At 40.2% G+C, this 20,000-nt stretch overlaps 1 protein-coding gene across 1 annotated transcript in view; it reads left to right on the top strand.

The window, feature by feature from the left end:
- Nucleotides 1-20,000, top strand: part of LOC123505203 — a 260,003-nt gene that overhangs the window by 198,730 nt on the left and 41,273 nt on the right. The window lies entirely within an intron of this gene.

Here is a 20,000-nt window from a genome sequence, read left to right as displayed (position 1 = left end):
AATTGAAGAAGAGAGAGAGAGAGAGAGAGAGAGAGAGAGAGAGAGAGAGAATGTGGTTATTTTCTTTTTCTACTTCCTTTTGCATTTCTCTTTTCTCTCTCTCTCTCTCTCTCTCTCTCTCTCTCTCTCTCTCTCTCTCTCTCTCTCTCTCTCTCTCTCTCTCTCTCTCTCTCATTATTGTGTCCCGCCTCTCTCTTCGTTTTATCTTTTCTTTCGTTTTTCTTTCTTTTTTTTTTTTTCTTGTTATTTCTTTCTTTCTCTTTTCTAACTCTATTTTTATTTATTTATTGTTTTATGTCTTTCTCTTCTTTTATCCATTTTCTCTCTTTTTTTTTCCTTGGCATGTTTCATAATGTGTTTTAATTCACCTCTTTCATTTTTTTCTTTTTCTTTTCTTTTTCCTTTACTTTCTTCGCTTCCTACATATTTTTCTTTCTTTCTTTCATTATTTTTATTTACTGACGTGTTCTACCCTTTTTCTTCTATTCCCTTTTTTTTTCCTCTTTTCCTTCCCTCAAATCATCTCTCCCTTTCCTTCTCCTTGCCCTTAGATCATCTCCCTATCTTCCTTCTCTCTCTCTCTTCTCCTGCCTCTCTTCCTCTTCTCTTCTCTTCTCTTCTCTCACTCTATCACCTCTTGTTCATTTCTTCCTCTTCTCATCAATAACTTTATTTCCCATCAATTTCACTTCCTCCTCCTCCTCCTCCTCCTCCTCCTCCTCCTCCTCCTCTTCTTCTCCTTACTCTCTTTTCCCTTGTATTTTCCTTACTTTTCTCTCTTCTCTTCTTTTTCACCCACTTCCTCCTCCTTTTCTCCCTTTTCCTTACTCTCTTTTCCCTAATGTTTTTCTTCCTCTTCCTCTTCCTTCCCTTCTTTTTCACTCAATTCCTCCTCCTCTTCTCCTTTCTTCTCCTTACTTTTTTTTTTCTTTGTTTTATTTTTCCTCCTCCAGTTCCTTCCCTTCTTTTTTCACCTCTTCCTTCACTCTTTGTCCTCCTCTCATTCTTCCAGTCACACCCTCACACCTTGCATTTTCTCCCTGTTCTCCTTATTCTACTCCATCTCCTTAAGTTCCAATGGCAGGGTGAGGCTGGGCTGGGCTGGGCTGGGCTGGGATGGGCTGGGTTGGGTTGGCCGGGGTGGTGACAGGCTAGACTGGAGTGAGCGATGAAGGCTATTGGGTTCACTAGAGCTGCCTTCCGCCACACACCTGCCCTCGCCAGCCTGCAGCAGAGGGAGAAGGGTGGGGAAAGGCAGGAGGATAGGGAGATGATCTGAGGGCAAGGACGAGAAGAGCGGGGAGACCTTAGAGTGAAGATGAAGGATGAAGATGATGAAAAGAAAGAACAGTAGGTGTAATTTAGTGTGTGGAAAAGAAAAGGGAGACAAAGGGATTTTAGGGGAGACTAGAAAGAGGAAGAGAAGTTAATGGAATGTACAACTAAGACAACAGAGATGTGGAAGAGAAAGAAGGGAAGGGAAAGGAATCCACACACCTGCTGGTTGATAAGCTGTGGTGGGTGGTTGGCCGTCACAGCTGCTGAGGCCTGTTGGTAGACCGTCACAGCTTTTCTCCTTTTCTTTTATGTTGTGGCCTATAGCGTCTGTAGGTATACTTGAAGAGTATGTATGGGAAGCGCTGTTCAGCTTCCACCCGCCCATTAGTGGCGCAGGCAATTTTATTGATAGTGGTACACATTAATATTAGAGCCCGTATCACCACCCAAGCGCATCTTTGGAGTAACCACCTAGAACCTGGGTATCATGGTGGCTGAGGTCTGTTGTATCTACCGTTGCAGAGTAAGTTGGTTGGTCATTGCAGTTGTTTAGGCATATTGTAATGTTTGATTAAGATTTTGGCCTATTGAAGCTGTGGACGGTGTTCTCTCTGTGGGCAGGATTCGGTCCAGCCTTGGTGTAACATGTTGTGTCGCGCAGACTCATCCGTGTTTTTATAATGTTGTATAATGAGAATGTTATTGATCAGGGATTTTCATTTTCTTTAATCTCTCTTTTTGAGTTAGTCATGGGGTTCAAACCGTGACCAACACATGCAACCCTGCATTGAGCCTATCAGAAAGACGGTAGTGATGATGCGACAGTGTGGTCAGGTCAGGTGTAGGTCGGGAAGCTCGGCCTTTGTATCGGCGCTTCCCTGATGTTTATCTTTTCATTCTGCTCTGTCCATCAAGTTCTTCCGCTGACTGTTTCTCTTCTTCCACATTTCATACACTATTTCCTTCTTCTCTCTTATCATTAGGTAGTGTCAAAAAGTAATTGTCTTATAATATTTTTCTCTATATAGAACCGTAAAAACACTCTAAGAATATTGTGTAAAATTGAAATAAAGCCTTTTGAAGCAGTGGAGGTGAAGCACAGAAGAGATTGAGCATACGAGCATTACTTGCAATACTTCCTCCTCCCTTGTTTGGTGTGACTGGGAGGGATGTGGACTATAGACTGAGAAGATGTGGTACAGATTGGTGTGTGTGTGTGTGTGTGTGTGTGTGTGTGTGTGTGTGTGTGTGTGTGTGTGTGTGTGTGTGTGTGTGTGTGTTCGTGATACCTAGAAATGATGTGGTTGTGGTGTGTGGCATGAGTTGTGTGGTGAAATGTGGTGTGGTGTGGTGTGGTGTGGGTGAATGGTGTGGCGTGGCTGGCTGTGATGTTTGATGGTGTTTGTGGGATTTTTTTTCTCCTGCCGTTGTTGTTGATAATGATATTGATGATGTCGATGTTTTTGTTGTTGATGATAATGATAATGATGTTAATGTACCCGTTCTTGCTCATTCTTTTACTGTTTTGTCTAAAGCAACACTTAACAAAACAACTCTCACTGGGTCTCTCTCTCTGTTTATTAATCTCAGTGGAGCCTTTTTTTAATCATTTCCCTCGCCCTTGTCCGATTCCTCTCTCACATTAAAAAAAAAATAGGATGGCGCTTGAGATTATAACTATGATGTATAACTGCCAGGATATATAATTATGACATGTATGATTGTCAGGATGTATAATTGCTAGCTACTTGTAATATAACTGGTCCTCGGAATTGTTTTACTACGACATCCCTTCTCTATACATACTTCAGCAGGTGTGTATAATTACCAGTTAGTTATATAAATTACCTGGTGCCGCCGTGGTACAGTGGAACCATGCGTGCTTTGGTGTCCGAGGGGTCTCCAAGCGCACGGGTTCGAATCCTGTCCACGGTCCGAGTGTAGGTTGGGCTTCCTCACTCGGGGCAACGGTTTCCTAGCGGATGGGCTTTGAGATAAGAGGTACCCGAAAAAAGTACCCCCTTTAGCCCATAAATTCCCGTGAAAAGCCCACATGGTATAAAAAAAAAAAACAAACTAGACACGTAACAACACAACTAATGAGCTAACTATCCAACGATCTAACCATCTACATACCTGCCTGAATATGTCATGAACAAGCAAGCTAACCAAATCACTCACCATGCTGCTAACTAGATCATTACCTTAGTATGAGAGTAATTATATAACTACATCAGTATATATGTAGTTAGGTGCGCGACAAGCTGTGTATGTAATTATGTGCTGGATGGTTATCAGTATCGGAGAGAGAATTGAAGACAGAACAGAAGAGGGAGATAAGAAAAAAAAGAGATAACAGAGGAAAAGAAGAAAAGAAGGGAGAGAGAAAAAAGGGTGAGTGAGACAAAGGAGTATTTAGGTACAGAGAGAGAGAGAGAGAGAGAGAGAGAGAGAGAGAGAGAGAGAGAGAGAGAGACGAAAACTAAAACTAAATGGTGAAAAAAATAGGAAACAAAAGAGAAAAAGAAGATAAAAGGAAGCGAATAAAAGAAAAACGAATGAAAGATGAAGTAAGAAAAGGAAAGAAGAAAAAATAGAGAATAAAAAAAAAAAATATGGAGGTGGAAGAGAGAGAGAGAGAGAGAGAGAGAGAGAGAGAGAGAGAGAGAGAGAGAGAAGGGGGGGGATATGAAGGGCAGTACTATATGAATAAGTAACCCTCCATAAATAAGTAGCAGGCGACACTTATAATTCAGGGCCATCTGCAGGGCGTCCCGCTGGGTTTTTATTTGCCTCCTGGAATGAAATGAAAGGTCGCGTTATTCTGAGTCGAGACTGTTTTATGCATTCTGTCCTCATCTACTTTTCTTGTTATTTTTTGTGGTAGTTTTTTTTTATTTATATTTTTTTTTTTACGTTCTAAGACATTTAATTCTGCATAAGGAGTAGATTCATTGGGCAAACACACACACACACACACACACACACACACACACACACACACACACACACACACACACACACACACACACACACACACACACACACACACACACATACTGAATAAATAAATAAATAAATAAATAAATAATTAATAAGTATGTGCAGCAATACAGTTTTCAAGGTGTGTGTGTGTGTGTGTGTGTGTGTGTGTGTGTGTGTGTGTGTGTGTGTGTGTGTGTGTGTGTGCAAGCAGTGATTGCAGAGTTGTAGGAGAAACACTATTATTTGGCCAGAAGAGGAGGAAAGAGGCGCGACATTCCTGTGAAAATGACAGTAGTTGAATAAGACATACCGATGAAATGGTTTTATTTATTCATTTATTTATTCATTTTGTTGGTTTATTCATCGACCAACATGTTTAGATAGTCTTAGGTGTGATGTTGGTTAGGTTAGGTTTAGTGGAATTAGCCTTTTCGATAATGTATTCTATTAGTATTTTTTTAATGTTTCTTTTTTATCATTTATTTATTTTTCATTTTTTTTCCTCTTCGTTATTATTGTTTTCTATTATAATTTTTCATCCCAACACTCTGAAAATCTCATGCATTTAACCTCTTCAGTACTGGGACGCATTTTTACCAAGCGTTTTGGGTGTGATTAGACCTTTTTATTGACATTACGAAAGGTCTATGGAGGTCAGAAGATTAATGGCCAGAGTCTTCACTATTTCAATCCTCATATAAGTTTCTGAAGCTGTATAAAGTCACCAGATACTAAGCAGAATGAATATAAAATACATCATGGTACTGAAAGGGTTAAACACACTAAGCGACTCGGTATTCAGTGGCAGATTTACTAATATGCGCCTCTAACTTGCAAATTAGTGTCACTCTACTGTTTTGTTCTTCTGTCGTGTTCTTTTGTGCATCCTCTCCACCTCCTTCTTGTTCTTCATTTCTGTTCCCTTGTGTCCTGTTGATCCGCTATGCCTTGTGTTTCTTTTGTGTTTCCTTGTGTGCCCTTTCGATCCTTCATATATGTTTCCTTGTGTCCTATCCGCCCTCACTTTTTCCTTGATTTCTGTCCTCATGTCCTTGTCCTTCCTTTGTCTTCCTATATGTCACTGAATCCCGCTCATCTACTTTACTTTCATTCCTCATTCGTTTCCTTGGGGTTTCTTATGTCTCTATTCCTCCTTTTTTTATTGTGTCATCGTATACACATCCACTTCTCTGTCATCGTTTGTTTTCCATTGTGTCACTGAATACCGTACTTCCACTTTCCCTTTGTCCATTGTTTGTGTTTCCTTGTGTTCCATTATCTCTCTTGTTCTTCATTTGTGTTCTCGTGTCCTTGTTTCGCCTTTGTTTTCCTTTACTGAATATCATACATGCACTTTTTCCCTTCTTCCATTGTTTGTGTTTCCTTGTGTTCCATTGTCTTTCTTGTTCTTCATTTGTGTTCTCTTATGTCCGTATACCTCTATTTTCTTCCTTCCTTAACCTCTTCAGTACCATGTCGCGTTTCCATATTCATTCTGCTTACTATTTGGTGATTTTATACAGCTTCAGAAACTCATGTGAGAGATTGAAATAGTGAAAAAAGTAGCCATTAATTTTCTGACCTCCATACACCCTTCTTAATGTCAATGAAATCGCCTAATCGTACACAAATATCAATGTAAAATGTATCCCAGTATTGAAGGGGTTAATGTCACTGAATAACGTACATCCACTTTCCCTTCGTTCATCGTTTGTATTCCCTTTTGTATGCACGTCTATCTGCCCACCACAAGTACGATCCAGCTGGACTTCCCTTCCTTTAAAAGCCAGCACGGGCGAGGCGCAGAGGTCGCGGGCTGCTGCATCGTTAATTGCGTGATATTAGCAGAGGGAGAAAGGATCAACAGCGGTGAAAATAACATGAGCCGGCCTGTGTTTGTAGGTAACCTGTTATGTGTGTTGTACTTGGCCAGGCGCTGGTTGGGTCGCGGGTTGGGTCAGCTGCGTGAGTGACCTGCCTCCTTCCTGACGTGGGGGTTGTAGTGCAGCTGGCGTCCTTTCTTTTTCTTTTCTTTTATTGTTCTTGATGGTATTTGATTTCACTGAACGAAACTCGACACTCACACGTTGACTCTAGCCAAGGGTCACAAAAAATCCTGACTACTGACCCTGAGAATTTTGCCTGTCACTCTTGTTTGACCTTCTATATACCAACCGTACCTCAATTTGATCCGCCTTGTTATCACTGGCCTTTCATAATTACACACATACAACTTGCAGCTGACTGTGTTACTGAGAGAGAAGGAAAGACACGCCAGGCAGAGGGTTGATGCGGCAGAGACTGTGATGTGTCTGTGTCAGCTTCTCGGGCAGTGAGCAGCGTGTCGGGGGAGTTGCGTGTCAGTGATGTCCTTAAGCAGCTCGTCATCTTGTGTCAGGTCTGTGTCAGCTTCTAGGCCAATGAACAGCGTGTCAGGGGAGTTGCGTGTCAGAGTGTTTTCTTCTAAAATAGTTCGTCATCTTACCATCATTACTGTTTCCCTGTTTACTGCTGTGGTCAGCCTTCCTTAGCCTTCATAGCTCTGTAGGAATGGTTTGCTTAGAAACGTAGGACAGAAAAAAGGGAAAGCTCTCTTCTTTTAAGCTACAAAGTATTTCAAGAGAGTTTACTGCAAAAAATCGTGTCTCAAAAGTTATGTGCGTTGAAGAAAAAGATGTTAGAGGGTTAGAGGGTTAGTGAGAGGGTTAGGAGGTTCCAGTGAAGTCATAGGTGTTCTCAAGTGTGCTTCCATAAATCCAGTGAAAGTTTAACAAGGATTCTACATATACAGTTAAAAAAAGTGCAGACCCTGACCAGTCATTACTGTAACCTTTGTAACTTGCTGTAACAACGAGCGCCGCGTACATCAGTGTTCATAAAACAAAATGCCAGCGAGACTTTGATGTTAGTGTTTAACTCCTTCAGTACTGGGACACATTTTTACCTTGTGATGTATGCACGGTTAGACCATTTTATCGACATTAGGAAGGGTCTATGGAGATCAGAAGTTTAATGGCCAGAGTCTTCACTATCTTAATCCCCGACATGTGTTTCTGAAGCTGTATAAGATCACCAAATAGTAACCAGAATGAATATGGAAACGCGTCATGATACCGAAAAGGTTATGGCAATGGTAGTTATAGTGTAGTACAGTTTGATGGATGGCAGATTGGCAGAGTGCTGGAACAACTGGCGGCATAACACGCAGAGCACATTGGTGTAGTTGTTAAGAGGTGTTGAGCGATATAGTCACATACATGTCATTGTCAGAAGGAAGAAATAAAGATACCGTAACTTATTAAAACAGTTGAAGTGGAAACAAAGTAACTGATATAATTGTCAATAGATATAAGTGCGATAGTTGAATTAATGTCTGTGGTAAAAAGAAAATGTGGACCAACTTTGACGAATTGGTAAAGAAAAAGTAGAATAAGAATAACGCAAATACACTAACAAAGTAAACCATAATAGTATATAACTGATACAATTGTTAATATATATAAGTATGATATTTAAATTAATGTTTGTAGATAAAAAGAAAATGTGGAGCCACTCTGATAAATTGATAAGGAAAAAATAGAATAAGAATAACGCAAATACACTAACCAAGTGAAACATAACATTTAGTATACCAGTTCAGAAGTATTTAGAAAGCCACTACAAGACACAGATAGAGACACAGGTGGAATAGTAACGATGCATCAGACAGTCATTCATCACTCTGCAGGAATCGGCCTCGCAAAACAGTGACAGCTGGCAATAAGAAGCAAACGATTAACAACATTCCTATCCATACCTTTCTCTGGTAAACTCTGGAACTCCCTGCCTGCTTCTATATGTTCACCTTCCTGCGACTCAACTTCTTTTAAGAGAGAGGTGTCGAGACATTTGTCATTGAATTTTGACTTAATTCTTTTGATTCTTTGATGGAGACTACAATTCAAGTGGGCCTTTTTTTTCCCTAATAGTTGTTTTTGTTTGCTCTTGGTAGTTCTCCCTCTTACATAAAAAAAAGGACTATTGACCACAGACACAAAAAAAAAAACAATTACATCACAAAAACAAAACTTCCTTGAAAATAACAACACCTACTCTGTGATGAGATAGGCAGGGAAGAGATGAGGGAGGAAAGAGAAAGAAAAGAGCAAAGGGAAACAGGAAACAAGGAAATAAGGTGAAGCAATGAAGGAGGAAAGAGGAAGAGAGGAAAAGAAGAAGAGAGATGAGACTGAAGTAAGGAAAAGATGAGAGAGGAAAGAAAAAAGAAGAGAGCAAAGGGAGAGAAGGAAAAGAGGAAATATGGTGAAACAGTGAAGAAAAAGAAGAGGAAGGAAAGAAATGAGACGTAAGTAAGGAAGGAGGAAAAGGAAAGAAAGAAAGAAGGAAGAGAGCAAAGAGAAGAAGGAAAAGAGGAAAATGGTGAAACAGTGAGGGAGGGAAAGAGGAAGGAAAGAGGTGAAGGAGAGGGAGGAAGATAAGAAGAAAATATGAGGAAGAGACGGAAAGAAAGAGAGAGAAGAAGAAGCACAAGGAGAAATAGAAGAAAACAGAGGAAGGAAGAGAAGGAGAAAGGAAAGGAGAAAATGAGAGCAAGTGTAAAATCTCTCCATCTCTCCATCTCTCTCTATATCTCTCTCTGAAGCGCGCGGGAGATCACAGCTTGAGGAAAAAGAGTAAAAGCGCGGGATGAGTAGCGGGAGGCACTTGGCTGTTGACTCTGGCCGCGCCCTGATGGAGAGGCGGGCGCGAGGCGGTCAAGGGGCGAGGATTAGCACACGGCAGGAAGGTGGAGGGGCGGAGAGTGTGGAGAAGTGGTGCTGGGTGACGGGAGAGAGAGAGAGAGAGAGAGAGAGAGAGAGAGAGAGAGAGAGAGAGAGAGAGTCAGTAGGTTAAAAGAAAAAGAGGGAAAAAAAGTTAGAGCACTGTGAGATACGTTTAAAGAGAGAGAGAGAGAGAGAGAGAGAGAGAGAGAGAGAGAGAGAGAGATTTTACACTAGCTCTCATTTTCTTCTTTCCTCTCCTCCTCCTCTTCTTTCTTCCTCTTTTTTTCTCATTTGTCTGTCTTCTCCCTCTTCTTCCTTCCTTCTTTCCGTCTCTCCATTATCTTCTCTCTTCTTCCTCCCTCTCCTCCACCTCTTCCTCCCTCCCTACTACCGTTTCATCTCTCTCCTTCTTCTTCTTTTTTCTCTCTTCCTCTTTCATCCCTTTATTGTTTCACTTTATTCCCTCTTTTCCTTCTCTTTCCTCCTTTATCTCCTTTATCTCCTCCCTACTTATCTCATCACTGATCCTCCTCCTCCTCCTCCTCCTCCTCCTCGTATGCTCCACCCGTCAGTTATTCTTCCCATCCTCCTCATCCTCTCCTCTCTCATCTCCCCCCCCTTATCTCTCTCTCTCTCTCTCTCTCTCTTCCAATCCCACCCCTCCATTAGTCATCTCCCCGCTCCTCCAGACACTCCGCTTCAGTTTTATTCATTCATTCATCGCTTCTGTAAATCCTCAGTGAAAAATTTGTCTTGAGGTCGAGACGGGAAAAGATGATTATTGTTGTTCCCTTCGCTGTTATTGTTGTGGTCGTGTTTTTTGGAGGGTTTTATTTAGTTTTTATTTGGAGTGTTTCTGGGTTTGTGTTTCTTGTGTGTGTGTGTGTGTGTGAGAAAAAGTGTGGTGGTGGTGGTGGTGGTGGTGGTGGTTGTTGCTCTAGTTGTTTTTGTAGTAGTAGTAGTAGTAGTAGTAGAAAATGATAGTTGTAGTTGCTATTTTTATTGTAGTTGTTGTTATTATAGTAGTAGTAGTAGTAGTAGTAGTAGTAGTAGTAGTAGTAGCAGTAGCAGAAGCAGCAGCAGTAGAAGTAGTAGTAGTAAGCATAGCAATAGTCGTAGCAGTACAAGAATTTATGATAGTAATTAGTAGTAGTAACAGTAGCAGCAGTAGTATCATCATCATCATCATCATCAGCAGCAGGAGGAGGAGGAGGAGGAGGAGGAGGCCATGAGGTACAGTGAACGGGTGTGTGGGTGTGGTGCGGTACGTCTGTGTGATGGGTAAGGGAGGGTGTGGGTGGAGTGGAGGAGGTGGAGGGGTGGATGGAGGTGAGGGTGGGAGTGGGGATGGAGGAGGTGGAGGGGAGGGTGGAGGTGACATTGGTCTGGTATGCGGTGGACGTGATGGGTGGAGGTGGACGAGTGGTTGGTTGTCATGGTGGAGGCTGATGTGATGTGTGGCTGGGGGGGAGCATATGTCTTGTATTTCTCTGTCTGTCTGTTTGTTTGTCTGTATATTTTTGCTTGCAGTTTATGTATGTATGTATGTATGTATCTATCTATCTATCTATCTATCTATCACAAAAACAACATGAACAACAAGGAGGAGGAGGAGGAGGAGGAGGAAGAGGTGGAGGTGGAGGTGGAGGAGGAGGAAGAGGAAGAGGAAGAGGAGGAAGAGGAAGAGGAGGAGGAGGAGGAGGAGGAGCATGAGAAACAGTCAGAATAAAAAAAAAAATAATGGCATCAATAAACGTAAGAAAAAATTCAGATCTTGGTGGTGGTGGTGGTGGTGATGGTGGTGGTGGTGGTGGTGGTGGTGGTGGTGGTGGTGGGTGGTGGTGGGGCATAACTAAATCCGAGACTATTTTCAAACCTCTCTCTCTCTCTCTCTCTCTCTCTCTCTCTCTCTCTCTCTCTCTCTCTCTCTCTCTCTCTCTCTCTCTCTCTCTCTCACAAGCTTATTTTCCCAAGGCCACATAGATTAATAGTACAATTTTCAAGGCTGTTGTTCCCGTTAGTGATGTAAAATCTTTATCAAAACTAGAATCGTAAAAGCAGCACTAAAAATTTCTTAACAGCTTCCAAACAACCTATTAAACTCTTCAATACTGGGACGCATTTCTACCTCCTTCACCACTAACCCCTTCAGCATTTCCATCATGAATTTCTTAGTGTGATTAGACGATTTTATTGACATCAGGAAGGGTCTATCGAGGTCAGAAGATTAATAGGCAGTCTTCACTATTTTACTCCCTTCAGTTTTCATGTGTTCTTATTCAGTTACTTCAACACAAAACACGACGTCAACTGCAGACCGAGAACGCATTTTTTCCATGAATTTTTAGTGTGATTATACCATTTTTTTTACATTAGGAAGGGTCTATGGAGCTTGGAAGATTAATAGCCAGAGTCCTCACCATTGTAATCCCCCACATGAGTTTCTGAAGCCGCATAAAATCGCCAGATCGTAAGCAGAATACATTTTACAGCGCGTCATGGTACTGAAGGGGTTAAACTGTTACCAGAATCGTGAAAAATGCTTATAACTCCTTTGTCGCCGCTTTTGCTCATAATTACCGCTGATATGAAAACACCCTTGAAAATCCTTGACAAAAGCTAGAGAATGTCAAACTACCTCTAAAATAATGGAAAACCTCTTAAGAAATACCCAATAACTTAAATCAGAGTATGTCAAATTATTAGAATAGCGAGAAAGTCCCTTGAAGATCCACAGTAACTTAAACAAGGGTCTGTCAAACTACCACTATAAAATAATGAAAACCTCTTAAGAAATATCCAATAGCTTAAAACTAGAATCTGTTAAACCATCAATAGAATCACGACAACACTTGAAATTCTTGAACACCCACTTAAAAGAAAAAACAATAATCTCACTAGAACCTCTGTAAAATCTTGCTAGAATCACAAAAACACCTTAGAAAACCCGATATTTCCACTAGACCCTCTAAAAGTACCGCTAGAATCTAAAACACAATTAAAAGACCTAATAACATCCACAGAACATTAGAAAAGATAGTATTTCCACTAGCCCCTCTTGAAAATATTACTGGTATCATAAAAACTCCTTAGAAAACCCAGTACCTTCAATAAACCCTCAAAAACCATTGCTAGAACCATAAAAACACTCTATTTTCCCTAATAACATCAACTAGACCATAGAAAAAAACAACAATACTTCCACTAGACACTAAAACTACCGCCAGAATCACAAAAACACCTTAAAAGCAAAATAACATCAACCAGAACATTGAAACAAACCATATCTCCTCTAAATCCTGTAAAACTATCGAAAAATCATAACATCAATTAAAGCATTAAAAAAGGTAATACTTCCACTAGCCCCTCTTGAAAATATTGCTGGTATCATAAAAACAACTTAGAAAACCCAGTACCTTCAATAAACCCTCAAAAATCATTGCTAGAACCATAAGAACACTCTAAATTCCCTAATAACATCAACTAGACATAGAAAAAAACAACAATACTTCCACTAGGCACTAAAACTACCGCTAGAATCACAAAAACACCTTAAAAGCAAAATAACATCAACCAGAACATTGAAACAAACCATATCTCCTCTAAATCCTGTAAAACTATCGAAAGATCATAACATCAATTAAAGCATTAAAAAAGGTAGTACTTGCATTAGGCCCTCTTGAAAACATTGCTAGTATCATAAAAAAAAAAAGCTTATAAAACCCAGTACCTTCAATAAACCCTCAAAAACCATTGCTAGAACCATAAGAACACTCTAAAATCCCTAATAACATCAACTAGACCATAGAAAAAAACAACAATGCTTCCACTAGACACTAAAACTACCGCTAGAATCACAAAAACACCTTAAAAAACACTAATAACATGAAGGAGAGCATTAAAACAAACAATATTTCCTCTAGACACACTGACACCATCGTTAGAATCACAAAAAAACACCCTTAAAACTAAATAACATTAACTAGAACATACAAGAACAGCACTATTTTCGACTAGACATTAAAACTACCGCCAGAATCCCAAAAATACCTTGAAAAAACCCTAATAACATAAAATAGAACAGAAAAACAACAATACTTTCTACTAGACCCTTTAAAACCATCGCTAGAACCATGAAAGCACCTTAAAACACACTAAGAACATGCTAAACTATCACTAGCATCAGGCAAAGTAAATACAAGAGCTCTGAAGCGCCCCTGGTTAAAAACGTATAGGGAGGATATGCGCAGAGACGTTTTGAGAGGTGTGTGTGTTTGTGATCGGCAGCTGGACGGCATTTGAGTTCTCTGTGATGGCTGGCGAGTGTCGTGTTCTCTCTCTCTCTCTCTCTCTCTCTCTCTCTCTCTCTCTCTCTCTCTCTCTCTCTCTCTCTCTCTCTCTCTCATCCTTTGCTTGAAATATGCTTGTCGAGACCTCAAATAAATAAATAGAGTAAATATATAGAAATAAATTTGTAAAATAGAATAAGGAGATGAATACATGAATGAATAAATAAATAAACAAACCGTACAAAGTTGCCAGTTCAGAAAAAGAGAAGAAAGAAGAAAGTAAGAAAATGAAAGACGAGGATGAATGAAATGAAGATTAACAGAAGGAAAAAAAAAAACAAGAAAGGGAAATAAAATGGAATAAAAATGAATGAAATAGAGATTAATTGAGTTCCAGAGATTATTTGATATTCTGTTTATTTAGGTTAAGTTAAGTTAGGTTGGGTTAGGTTAAGTTAGGTTAGGTAAAGTTAGGTTGGGTTAGGAATGGCAAAACTTCACGTGTGGTTAGGTTAGGTTAGGTTGGGTTAGGAATGGCTAAACTTCATGTGTGGTTAGGTTAGGTTAAGTTAGGTATGGCAAAACTTCATGTGTGGTTAGGTTAGGTTAAGTTAGGAATGGCAAAACTTCATGTGTGGTTAGGTTAGGTTAAGTTAGGTATGGCAAAACTTCATGTGTGGTTAGGTTAAGTTAGGTGTGGCAAAACTTTATGGCAGCTAGGTAAGGTTAGGAATGGCAAAACTTCATGTGTGGTTGGGTTAGGTTAGGTATGGCAAAACTTAATGTGTGGTTAGGTTAGGTTATGTATGGCAAAACTTCATGTGTGGTTAAGTAAGGGTTAGGAATGGCAAAACTTCATGTGTAGTTAAGTAAGGTTAGGATAGGTGTGGCAAAACTTTATGGCAGCTAGGTAAGGTTAGGAATGGCAAAACTTCATGTGTGGTTGGGTTAGGTTAGGTATGGCAAAACTTCATGTGTGGTTAAGTAAGGTTAGGTTAGGTATGGCAAAACTTCATGTGTGGTTAAGTAAGGCTAAGTTATGTATGGCAAAACTTCATGGCAGCTAGGTAAGGTTAGGTTAGGTTAAGTTATGTATGGCAAAACTTCATGGCGGCTGGGTTAGGTTAGGTTAGGTTAGGTATGTTAGGTTAGGTTAGGTTAAGTTAAGTATGGCAACCCCTCATGGCGGCTGGGTTAGGTTAGGTTAGGTATGGTATGGTATGGTATGGCAAACCCTCATGGTGGCCAGTACATCTGTGACTCCTGTTGTTCCTTGTTAAATTCGTCTTTGTTTCCATCGCTTCAGTTTTATTGTTGCTGTTATTGCTACCGTTGTTCACATTTCTGTTATTTGCTAAGGTTATTTTTTTTATGTATTTCCTCTCTTTTGTATAGCATCTGTATTTGTGTTGCTTCTGTTGTTTTTTTTTTTTTTTGTCTGTTGCGCCCTGATAAATTTGTTACTTTTTTTTCCCCTTGTTTCAGTTTTTCCTTGGTTTTATTGCTACTGTTTCTGTTTCTGTTTCTACACTAAGGTATTTTTTTTTTCCTGTCTCCTTGTGTGGCTTCTGTACTCCTGTTTTTTTTCTGTTTCTCTCTGTTGAATCTGTTTTTTTTCCCTTGTTTTAGTTTCATTCTTGTTTTTATTTTGTTCAGTTTATGTTATTTTTTTTTCCCTGTTTCTCTTCACTCTTGCTCGGCTTCTGTATTTCCAGTGCTTCTGTTGTTTCTCTGTTTTCGTTGCTCCTTTTTCAGTCAGTCTTTTCTCTGTTTTTTTTTTTTCTCTCGCTTAAACCATTCCTACTTTTTTGTTGTTTGTTTGGTTCATGTTTGTGTTTTTGCGCTAAGGTTATATTTTCCTGTTTTTTTTTTTTTTGTCTCTTCTTGTAGGGTTTCTTTATTTCTTTTTCTCTCTATTATTTCAGTTTAATTCTTATTTTTATTATTTTTTTTTCTGATCATATTTGTTTGTCTTTGTTTTTTCCCTTGTTTTAATTTTGTTCTTGCTTTTATTTCTGCTGTTCATATTTCTTTTTATTTTTCCTAAGGTTATTTTTTTTCCCCTGTTTCCATTCCTTCTTACTTGTCTTCTGTGTTCCTATTTCGTTTATTGCTTCTTTGTTTCTCTTGTTCCTTGCTAAATTCGTCTCATTTCATTGCTTCCATTCTATTCTTGCTTATATTTTTACTAAGATTCTTTTTTTCTTTTTTTTTTCTCTTGGCTTCTGTATTCCCATTGTTTTTATTGTCTCTTTCTGTTCTTCCTTGTTAAATTCGTCTTTTTTTCATTGCTTCAAATCTATTCTTGCTTTCATTTTTTGCTAAGTTTTATTTTTTCCTGTTTTTTTTTTTCCCTGTTTCTGTTCCTTCTGGCTTGCCTTTTGTATTCCCTTTACTTCTGCTTCTTCCTTGTTAAATCAGTCCTTTCCGCTTTTTTCCCTTGTTTTAATTCTAATCTTACATTCTTTGCTATTCTTCATATCTCTGTTTTTACTCTAAGATAATTTTTTGTCCTCTTTGTCCTCCTTTTCCTGTTCCGTCTTGTTTGGTCTCTTTAATGCCGTTGCCTCTGTTGTTTATGTTTGTTTTGTCAGTATCGTCCTCTGCGGTTTACCTTTGACGCCTCTGTTGCTGCTTGTTCTTCCCTTGTGTTCCCTTGTGCTCTTCCTGGTTCCCTGTTGCCTTGGTCCGCCTCGGTGTGTCTTTCTGACGCGGCACAGCTCCGGCGCCGCGCTTAGAGGTAGGCGACCATGCACGTCAAGACAAATTAAGCTGTGATCTCTTAAAACACTCTCTCTCTCTCTCTCTCTCTCTCTCTCTCTCTCTCTCTCTCTCTCTCTCTCTCTCTCTCTCTCTCTCTCTCTGATTGCCTCACGATTATATGGAAGAGAGAATGTGTGAAAAAGAGGAAAGGGTCTTGCCGCCACGCTTCCCCCTTTCCGTCCCTCCCTTCCCCCTCCCTTACTCCCCTCTTCCTTCCCCTCATCCCCCTTTCCTTCCCTGCTTTCCTTTCCCTTCCTCTGCTGTGCCTCTTATCGTCCCCTCTCTTTCCTCTCTTTCATATATTTAGCCTTTTCCATTTTTCTCTCTCTCTTCCTCGTCTCTTTTCTCTCCATTACTTCCTTTTCCCTTCTCTTTATTCTCCTTTCTCTCTCTCTCTACCATCCTCTCCTCCCTTCCTATCTTTCCTCCTCTTTCTATCTTTCCTAGTCCTCCGTGCTGGTTGGATAGGAGGAAACAGCAACAACAACAATAGCAACGTCAACAGCAACAAAGAGCCAGGAGAAGCAACACGTGTGAGATGGATGGACAGCCAATGAAAATAAAGTAAGAGATCAAAAGAAAGGATTGAGTGAGGGAGGAAGGAGGAAGGGAGGCAGGGAGGGAGAGTGAATAAAAAGCGAGGAGTGAAAAATAGCGACAAAGAGCCAAAGCAAATGGATTATTAGAAGGGAAGGTGTAATTATATACCTGTGTGTGTGTGTGTGTGTGTGTGTGTGTGTGTGCACAAGCATGCATAATAAACTACACGCTCTTGAGCAAAGGAAGCACACATGCATAATAAACACACGCACACACACACACACACACACACACACACACACACACACACACACACACACACACACACACACACACACACACACACACACACACACACACACACACACACACACACACTATACTTTATTGAGGGTTTGTTAATGTTTTCTTGTCATTATTATTATTATTATTATTATTATTATTATTATTATTATTATTATTATTATTATTATTATTATTATTATTATCATTATTTTCACTACTACATACGGATAAGGTAACGAAGGATATCTATCTATAACTATTTTTTTTTTTTTTCATCATCATCATCATCATCATCATCATCATCATCATCATCATCTCAGTGTTGTTGTTTTGACAGTTGCAAATGGTTACACGTACTACAACATCACCAACCACCATCATTACCACCACCACCACCACCACCACCACCACCACCACCACCACCACCACCACCACCAGAATAATTAAGCACACCGTCAAGCCCCGCCTTAAAACAAGCAAAAGGAGGAGAGAGAGAGAGAGAGAGAGAGAGAGAGAGAGAGGAGAGGGAGGGGCTTAAAATAGTAAGGCATTGCAAGGGCGTCTGTCCCTCTGCGGCGCCCGTGAGGAGATCAAAGCCTCGTCACACCACCTGTCAATTTGCTGACGTGCCGCCCACACCCACCCACTCCCACACGCACCCACCCCATAACACTGTCCTCCCACCACCGCCCACATCTATCACACTGCCCTGTTACCCACCGCCCATCCCGCCCACACTCACTCACGCCCATACTCAAATTACACCTGACCTCACCGTCTATTGTCACCCACAGTCGTCACCCACAGCTCTCACCTCCGCCCACATCCTTAAACTCGCCCTTAATCACATTTTTACCTTCCGCCCATTCCTGCTGTTACGCCCACTGTCACCCGCCCATCCTCATTATCACCCTCCACACTGTCACCCTTCCTGTTACCCTCCTTCACGCCCACGCTGTTACCCCTCACGCCCGTTCATAGTTGTTCCCGTCCATTCCACGCTGCGACGCCCTTGTATAGAGAAAATTAATATGTATCAGTGAAATATTATCTCTTCTTTGCTCTAAATGATATGTAAGAACCATTTTTTGTTGGTTTTTTCCTCTTACATGAAGCCAAAAAGAAATATTAGACATGCGTATTTTTTTTTTATGTAGGAGAGTAAAACTGGGCCAAGGGTAACAAAAGTAAAATAAATATGCCCACTTAGCTGCTAGTTCTCGTGCAGGTCCGAGAGAGTTAGCCTGGGGAAAGATGTAGTGTGTATTCAAGGTGGGGAAAAAAATATGCAGAGGTAATACGTTTGTTTCTTGCAGGGTTGTTTGGGGAGTACCTCTAACTAGCTACAGGGTGAAGAGGCAGGGTAGAGAAGGATTAGTGAGGTGACAGGTCCAGTGTTTCCCTTCTTGGTGACCTTATTAGTGACAAAGAGGGGAAAAATATGCAGGGGCAGTACGTTATGTTCTTGCAGGCTTGTTTGGGAAGTGCCTCTAACTATGTAGCAACAGGATGAAGAGGCAAGATACATTAGTGAGGTGACAGGCCCAATGTTAATCCCTTCCTGGTGAATTGCAGCGTTGTTCTGTGAGTAGTCGTAGTTCTAACTAGCTACACGGTAAAGAGGCAGGGTAGCGAAACATTAGTGAGGTGACAGGCAGGCTCAGTGTTTCCCTTCCTTGTGACTTTAACCCTTAAAATCCGGGGAGCTGACTTACTTCCCATATGCAACAGCGGGTAAAAATCACACCTGTCGAAAATGCGTAAAGATTTTTTTCCTTATAAAAGCATATTTCTCTTTGTTATTCTGAGTACAACGATGTAGTTTTTAACATGTTATAACCTCTGAGAGCAAAGTTATTAAAGGCTTACAGAGGGGAGGAAATATGCGGGGACAGTATGTAAAGTTCTTGCAATAATGTTTGGAGCATTAATGAGGTGACCGGCCCAGTGCTAATCCCTTCAGTACCGTGACACGTTTTCATATTCATTCTGCTTACTGTTTGATGATTTTATACAGCTTCAGAAACTTGTGTGGGGATTAGAATAGTGAAAACTGGCTATTAATCTTCTGACCTCCATAGACCCTTCCTAATGTAAATAAAATGGTATAATCACACGAAAAATTCATGGAAAAAATGCGTCCCAGTACTGAAGGGGTTAATACTTTTCAACTCTCGGTCTGCAGTTGACGTCGTGTTTTGTGTTGAAGTAACTGAATAAGAACACATGAAAATTGAAGGGAGTAAAATAGTGAAGACTGCCTATTAATCTTCTGACCTCGATAGATCCTTCCTGATGTCAATAAAATCATCTAACCACACTAAGAAATTCATGATGGAAATGCTGAAGGGGTTAGTGGTGAAGGAGTGACATGTGACTTGGTGAGCAGCGGAGGGTGGCTGTGTGTGTGGGTGATGGTGATCTGGTGTGTGGTGTGGTGTGTTAGCTTGAGTTAGTGTGTGTGGTGGTGTGTGGTGGTGTACTGTTGTGGTTTGCAGTGGTGTAGAGGTTGTTTGTGTTGGTGTTGTTGGTGTTATTGTTGTTGTTATCTTTGTTTTCCTTCTAGTATCTTTTTTTTTTATCTTAATTGCTGTTTTTTTTTTTTTTTCCTCGTAACGTATTTTTGATTATTTTCGTTGTGTTTGTTGTTGTTGTTGTTGTTGTTTCCTATTTTTTTTTTCCTCTGGTTTTATTTCTCGTTTTTCTCTTATTATATTGGTATTCTTCATTTCATCCCTGTTTTCCTTCCGTTATTTTTTGTTTTTCCTGTTAGTTTTATTCATTTTCTTTATCTTCTTCCTCTTTTACTTTCATTTCCTATTATTTTGTTGCTATTCTTCATTTTATCACTTTTTTTTTATTTTTGTTTCCTTGTTCCTTCTATTTGTTTATTGTTTTTCTATCATTTTCTTCTCCTTTTCTTTTAATCCCCGTTGTTGTTTTTTTCCGTTGATGATGTTGTTTGTCTTGTCTTTGCGTGTCTTCATCAACAGGATAAAAAAAAAAAAAACAGCTGTCACCCCACACCCGCGCCCACGCCCACACACACCCATCATGCCAGTACCAGTCCACACCACGCCACGCACTCGTCCTTCAC

This window comes from Portunus trituberculatus, chromosome 17 (assembly GCF_017591435.1).
Source record: "Portunus trituberculatus isolate SZX2019 chromosome 17, ASM1759143v1, whole genome shotgun sequence".
Lineage (NCBI taxonomy): Eukaryota > Metazoa > Arthropoda > Malacostraca > Decapoda > Portunidae > Portunus > Portunus trituberculatus.
The sequence above is the reverse complement of the archived record's forward strand: the minus strand, read 5'-3'. Positions and strand labels throughout refer to the sequence as shown.